This window comes from Ambystoma mexicanum, chromosome 1p (genome assembly GCF_040938575.1).
Source record: "Ambystoma mexicanum isolate Mex_15411 chromosome 1p, UKY_AmexF1_1, whole genome shotgun sequence".
In the NCBI taxonomy this organism is placed as follows: domain Eukaryota; kingdom Metazoa; phylum Chordata; class Amphibia; order Caudata; family Ambystomatidae; genus Ambystoma; species Ambystoma mexicanum.
In genome coordinates, this window is record NC_090921.1 from 42,880,703 (window position 1) to 42,888,305 (window position 7,603).

A 7,603-nucleotide genomic window follows, 5' to 3' on the forward strand; every position below is an offset into this window, starting at 1 on the left:
GGGGCACCCTCCACCAGGCCCCCACTCATGTCTCCCACCACCCCCACCCCCCAGCATCCAGGGGCACCCTCCACCAGGCCCCCACTCATGTCTCCCACCACCCCCAGCCACCAGGGGCACCCTCCACCAGGCCCCCACTCATGTCTCCCACCACCCCCACCCTCCAGCAGTGCAGGGGCAGCCTCCACCAGGCCCCCACTCATGTCTCCCACCACCCCCACCCCCCAGCCACCAGGGGCACCCTCCACCAGGCCCCCACTCATGTCTCCCACCACCCCCACCCCCCAGCAGTGCAGGGGCAGCCTCCACCAGGCCCCCACTCATGTCTACCACCACCCCCACCCCCCAGCCACCAGGGGCACCCTCCACCAGGCCCCCACTCATGTCTCCCACCACCCCCACCCCCCAGCAGTGCAGGGGCAGCCTCCACCAGGCCCCCACTCATGTCTCCCACCACCCCCACCCCCCAGCCACCAGGGGCAGCTTCCACCAGGCCCCCACTCATGCCCCCTATCACCCCCACCCCCCGCCACCAGGGGCAGCCTCCACAAGGCCCCCACCCATGTCTCCCACCACTCCCTCCCCCCAGCCACCAGGGGCACCCTCCACCAGGCCCCCACCCATGTCTCCCACCACCCCCACCCCCCAGCAGTGCAGGGGCAGCCTCCACCAGGCCCCCACCCATGTCTCCCACCACCCCCACCCCCCAGCAGTGCAGGGGCACCCTCCACCAGGCCCCCAATCATGTCTCCCACCACCCCCACCCCCCAGCATCCAGGGGCACCCTCCACCAGGCCCCCACTCATGTCTCCCACCACCCCCACCCCCCAGCAGTGCAGGGGCAGCCTCCACCAGGCCCCCACTCATGTCTACCACCACCCCCAGCCACCAGGGGCACCCTCCACCAGGCCCCCACCCATGTATCCCACCACCCCCACCCCACAGCCACCAGGGGCACCCTCCACCAGGCCCCCACCCATGTCTCCCACCACCCCCACCCCCCAGCAATGCAGGGGCAGCCTCCACCAGGCCCCCACTCATGTCCCATATCACCCCCCGCCACCAGGGGCAGCCTCCACCAGGCCCCCACCCATGTCTCCCACCACCCCCACCCCCCAGCCACCAGGGGCACCCTCCACCAGGCCCCCACCCATGTCTCCCACCACCCCCAGCCACCAGGGGCAGCCTCCACCAGGCCCCCACCCATGTCTCCCACCACCCCCACCCCCAGCAGTGCAGGGGCAGCCTCCACCAGGCCCCCACTCATGTCTCCCACCACCCCAGCCACCAGGGGCAACCTCCACCAGGCCCCCACTCATGTCTCCCACCACCCCCACCCCCCAGCAGTGCAGGGGCAGCCTCCACCAGGCCCCCACCCATGTCTCCCATCACCCCCACCCCCAGCAGTGCAGGGGCACCCTCCACCAGGCCCCCACTCATGTCCCCTATCGCCCCCACCCCCCCGCCACCAGGGGCAGCCTCCACCAGGCCCCCACCCCCCAGCCACCAGGGGCACCCTCCACCAGGCCCCCACCCATGCCTCCCACCACCCCCACCCCCCAGCAGTGCAGGGGCACCCTCCACCAGGCCCCCACTCATGTCCCCTATCACCCCCACCCCCCGCCACCAGGGGCAGCCTCCACCAGGCCCCCACCCATGTCTCCCACCACCCCCACCCCCCAGCCACCAGGGGCAGCCTCCACCAGGCCCCCACTCATGTCTCCCACCACCCCCAGCCACCAGGGGCACCCTCCACCAGGCCCCCACCCATGTCTCCCACCACCCCCACCCCCCAGCAGTGCAGGGGCACCCTCCACCAGGCCCCCACTCATGTCTACCACCACCCCCAGCCACCAGGGGCACCCTCCACCAGGCCCCCACCCATGTCTCCCACCACCCAGCAGTGCAGGGGCAGCCTCCACCAGGCCCCCACTCATGTCCCCTATCACCCCCACCCCCCCACCACCACTGGCAGCCTCCACCAGGCCCCCACCCATGTCTCCCACCACCCCCACCCCCCAGCCACCAGGGGCACCCTCCACCAGGCCCCCACCCATGTCTCCCACCACCCGCACCCCCCAGCAGTGCAGGGGAACCCTCCACCAGGCCCCCACTCATGTCTACCCCCACCCCCCAGCCACCAGGGGCACCCTCCACCTGGCCCCCACCCATGTCTCCCACCACCCCCACCCCCCAGCAGTGCAGGGGCACCCTCCACCAGGCCCCCACTCATGTCTACCACCACCCCCACCCCCTAGCCACCAGGGGCACCCTCCACCAGGCCCCCACCCATGTCTCCAACCACCCGCACCCCCCAGCATCCAGGGGCACCTTCCACCAGGCCCCCACTCATGTCTACCCCCACCCCCCAGCCACCAGGGGCACCCTCCACCAGGCCCCCACCCATGTCTCCCACCACCCCCACCCCACAGCAGTGCAGGGGCACCCTCCACCAGGCCCCCACTCATGTCTACCACCACCCCCACCCCCCAGCCACCAGGGGCACCCTCCACCAGGCCCCCACTCATGTCTCCCACCACCCCCACCCCCCAGCATCCAGGGGCACCTTCCACCAGGCCCCCACTCATGTCTCCCACCACCCCCACCCCCCAGCAGTGCAGGGGCACCCTCCACCAGGCCCCCACTCATGTCTCCCACCACCCCCACCCCCCAGCAGTGCAGGGGCAGCCTCCACCAGGCCCCCACTCATGTCTACCACCACCCCCAGCCACCAGGGGCACCCTCCACCAGGCCCCCACCCATGTCTCCCACCACCCCCAGCCACCAGGGGCACCCTCCACCAGGCCCCCACCCATGTCTCCCACCACCCCCACCCCCCAGCAGTGCAGGGGCACCCTCCACCAGGCCCCCACTCATGCCTCCCACCACCCCCACCCCCCAGCCACCAGGGGCAGCCTCCACCAGGCCCCCACTCATGTCTCCCACCACCCCCACCTCCCAGCCACCAGGGGCCCCCTCCACCAGGCCCCCACTCATGTCTACCACCACCCCCACCCTCCGCCACCAGGGGCAGCCTCCACCAGGCCCCCACTCATGTCCCCCTGCCCACAGGCCCTGACAATCCTCAAGCATGTGCCTCATGGCCAGCCACCACAGCCCAAAGACACAACCAAGTATTACATGTGCCCATGATACTACTCCAATGGAAACAATGTAAATCAACACATGTGTCACACACACACACAATGGTTGCAAGGGAACCTGAAAACCCATATCATGACATGCATGAAAACAATGAGATGAAACCACACATTGAAGAATGAAAAAACAAAATAATGTATTAAAAACAACAGCAATGGCTAGTAAAATCAACCAAAATACACAAGTAAAATAATTAAAAAATTAAGCAGGCTGTCTCTGAAGGTAAAAAAGAAATAGAAAACCATTGCTCCATGGCAAAAAATATTCATAGTTAAAAAAATATCCAAATCCAAAGTCCAACTATGTACAAAGTATTCAGGGTCCATCATCCCAAGAGAAGAAATGAAACCTACCAAAAAACCTATCTAAAATGGAACTATATACAAAAGGTGGAGCAGTGTCCGTCGACTCCAAAGAAAAATAAACTGCAAAGGAAACCTATCACTAAATAACTATATACAATGGCGGCGGGCCAGTCCAGCGGCTCACTTAGTGGTGTTCCGGGCCAGGGCATCATGGAACTCCTCGTCTATGTCCCGGAGGCGGTCCTGTTCCATGGCCCTGAGGGTCCGCAGGGATGCCGACATGTTCACCTCCAACTCCCTGCGGATTGTCTCGAGGCACTCGGCCCGCCTCAGGGCCCTCCGCATGGAGTTCTCCGCCCTGACCATCGTGAGCCGCGCCTCTTCTGCCTGCCGCCGCTCCGCATCTATGGCGTGGCCCAACCGCTGCCACACGGAAGACACTTCCCGTCCAGGGTCCTCCTGCCCTCCGGCCGATGCCTGCCCCTCCGATGTTGAAGGCCCCGAGCTATCGTGGCTCCCACCTACAGCCTCCTACTGCTGCAGCTGCTGCTGTCCATGTGCCCTGTCCGATGGTGCCTGCACTTCCTCCTCCAGCTGGGGTGCAGTCGTTGACGTGGCCACCCCTGCTGGACGTCCGACTCCCGACTGTGACAGGGATCTGTTGTCCACCAGCCTGGCCGCACGGTCGGAGGCAGCTCCACAGGGCACCCAGGTGACACATGGTTGGAAGATGGCATGGAGGATGACTGGCGCATAGGGGGTTCTGTGGAGAAGGGGGTCGGAACAAGGTCCAGGAAACGGAGGAATCCAGCCCTGGTGAGCTGTCCCAGTGGGTCAACGCGGTCAACGAGCCATGCGAGAAGACGTGCAGACTCATCATGAAAAGACTGCAGGTCAGCTCGCATGGCCCGTTGACGCAACGCCACCCCACCCTGGACAGGCACAACCTGGTGCAGGATAGCCACATCCGCAGGGAGTGGAAGGCCAGGTGTCGTAAACCAATCCTCTCCCTGAGAACGGGTCTGGAGGTAGGCATCCCCGCTGGTGCAAGATGATGCAGTGACAGGAGCAGGGACAGGATTGCACACAGGCACCTCTGCGGCGGCCTGTGCTGCCTCCTGTCCCAGATCCTACACTGCACCACTAGCACAAGTGGAATCCCCACATCCAGACCCCGCCACTGTCGCTTGCACGGCCTCCTCCTCCACCAAACCCCCCCATCAACCTGCATGACTCCGTACCATCTTCCCCCGTTGGGCCCTCTGGGGTCCCAGCTGCCCCTTCTGCTGCCTAGGAGTCCAACTCCAACCTCCGCCTCTTGGACCTCCCCTCGGCAGCTGCAGCCTGGGACGCGGCACCGGACTCCTCACTCCCTGACGAGATCACAACCTGGGAGGGGATCCGGGCCTTGCGTCTCCGGCTGGTGGTGCGACCCCTGCCGCTGTGCTCCACAGCACCTTCTCCGCCCTCTTCATCAGTTGACGCTGCAGACAGGGAGAAAGAAAACACAGGCATCAGGGCACTGTAAAATGGACTCATACACACATGACAGTTATACATGAGTGGCATTGGTAAACCTCAGACATGGCATCACAATCCCCAACACACATGTCATTTCAACTTGCACACATGAGCCATACCACAGCCATAATGCAACAGCCAGCACCATTCATTCACATACAACAGCATGAGCAGCCAAAGGTCATCCACACATCACATGCAACATAGGGAGTACACTACACATGCACACACAACACCAAACTTGCATGCATGTGTACACCTCCGCCAACTGTCGCAGTGTTTTGATCGACATCCATGTCACACCTGACAATCATTCCTCCACATCCTGTGCCATGCAAGCCCACACACACAAGCACCATCCATGTGTCACACATGAGACCCCTCGCATGTGTCACCCTCACGGCCCTGTACACCCCCCCTACTTGACCACATAAAAATACATGTTCAACCTGCACACTCCTGGCACACCACCACACGCACAGCTTACAATCAGTATGCATGTACACTTACCGCTCGACTCCAGACGGGTCTGCTTCTCAAGAACCTGGATGTGGAGCGCTGGGGATATGCGTTCCAGGACCCTCATCTGATCTTCCGACAAGTGGCCCCGGCGCCCCTTAGCATCCGCTGCCTTCACGAGGCGCCGGGCCTTGTTGAGGGTCCTGGACCTGAAGTCCTCCCAGCGCTTCCTGACACGTTCGTAGTCGCAGACTGCCACCTCCTCCGCGTTGATGGCAGTCACGATGTCCATCCAGATCCGACTCCGTCCTTCCTTGTCGGCGCGCAACCTTCCGAAGAGGGCATCATACTGCCCCAGGACATGCTCCACCAGGACACCAACTTCGGTGGCAGTGAAGCTGGTGCCCCTCTGCCTCCTTGGCCGGGGGTTGCCATTGGTGCCAGATGTTGCACTGCCTGACATGGCAACCCCAGAGGCAGGAGTGGGTGGGCAACTGGGTCCTGGGGCTGGGCTGTGGGACGATGGAAAATCAGTTGGGAGTCTTCGGTTCCAGCAGGGGTGGTCACAGCAACAGCACCCCTGGCTCATGTGCAGGCAGCAAATGGCAGGGCACGTGGACAGCAGGCAGTCAGGCAGCAGCAGATGGCAGGTGGGAGCGTGCTCAGGGCTCTGGGGGGCAGTAATTTGGCCTTCTGGGCAGGAGCATGGTCTTCCGTGTGTGAACGCATGGCCAGCTTGATACGGAGTGATTTGGCACGTGAAAATCCAAAACGTCTGCGTGTAATTCGAGGAAAGGCCCTTAGCGCGTAAACGCGTCGCCAGCGTATGCGCGTCTATGAAGTCACGTGCACGTTGAATTGGGCACACGTTGGACAATGTTGCGTGTGAAAAAAATGAAAGACACGTCCGAGTGTCAAAGCGTGTAATTGGTGGGAATGGGCCTAGCGCGTACACGCGGCAGTGACAGAGCGTGTAATTGGTGAAAATGGACCTACACGCAGAAGTGACAAAGCGTGTAATTGGTGAAAATGGACCTACACGCAGAAGTGACAAAGCGTGTAATTGGTGAAAATGGCCCTACACGCAGAAGTGACAAAGCGTGTAATTGGTGGAACTGGCCCTACACACAGAAGTGACAAAGTGTGTAATTGGTGGAAATGGCCCTAGCGCGTACACGCCGCGTAAGTGACGCTGGACGTGTGGACCTGCATAAAAGGTACGTGTAGAACACGATTTCCTTGTACGTGCTTTTCGTGGAGAGCGAGTGGGTGAATTCTGTACTTCTTGTCGTTTCACACTCGATTTACTTCACAGCGTTTCAAGTTCGTACTCCCTGTTACCTCTGACAGCTTTTTCTCTTTTTTCTCTTTTACTGGTTTACCTGGGCCTGTTCCCTCAAACAGTGTTCCCTTCTACTGTTGTCCTGTCTCCTCAGACAGCGTACAAATCTTCTTTTGGCGGGGGTGTTGCCAACCAAACGCGCTCCTTTTTCAAGCTCTTTTACCTGGCAGACGGTGAGTCACGCGCGTATCTAACATCTGTGCTTGCCCCGTGTGTAGCCTACCCCTTCAGAGGTCATTCTAGGCTGTGTGTGACACGCATATGTTCATTCTTGTGTTACTGGATGCCACAGCGTAGTGCAGGTTTTTCTTTCTGCACACGTGGTCTAGGAGGGGTTGCATGCACGTCAACTCCCTTTTTTGGGCCTCCTGTGCGCAGCGTGACCCGTCATCTTTAACCAGGGGTAACATTCAGCCTTGCTAGAGCACTAGGGTACAATTACCATCTGGTACCGAACCCCTTTGACCCCCAATTGCCCAGGACAATAGTTTACAGCCACTCCCATACGCACATTAACATCAGTGCCATGGCTGGGAGGCGAGGATTCCGTAAGGTTGGCAAAGGTGGAAGAGCCACAAGTGGTGGCCGTGGTGGATCCGGTAGGGGACGTGGTCGTTACTTGCAGGGTGAGCCTGTCCCCCCATGTGTGGAGGACCAGTCAAGGGCACCCATAATCCCCCTGGGTGCACGCAAGGTCATCTGCTGCCCCAAGTAGGCAGGGCGGAGAGGCTGCAGGGGCAGCTGCGGCTCCATCCACCCCAGCTCTCACACACCCAGCCAGGACAGTGTCGGTCCTAGTCCATCCTGCTGACAT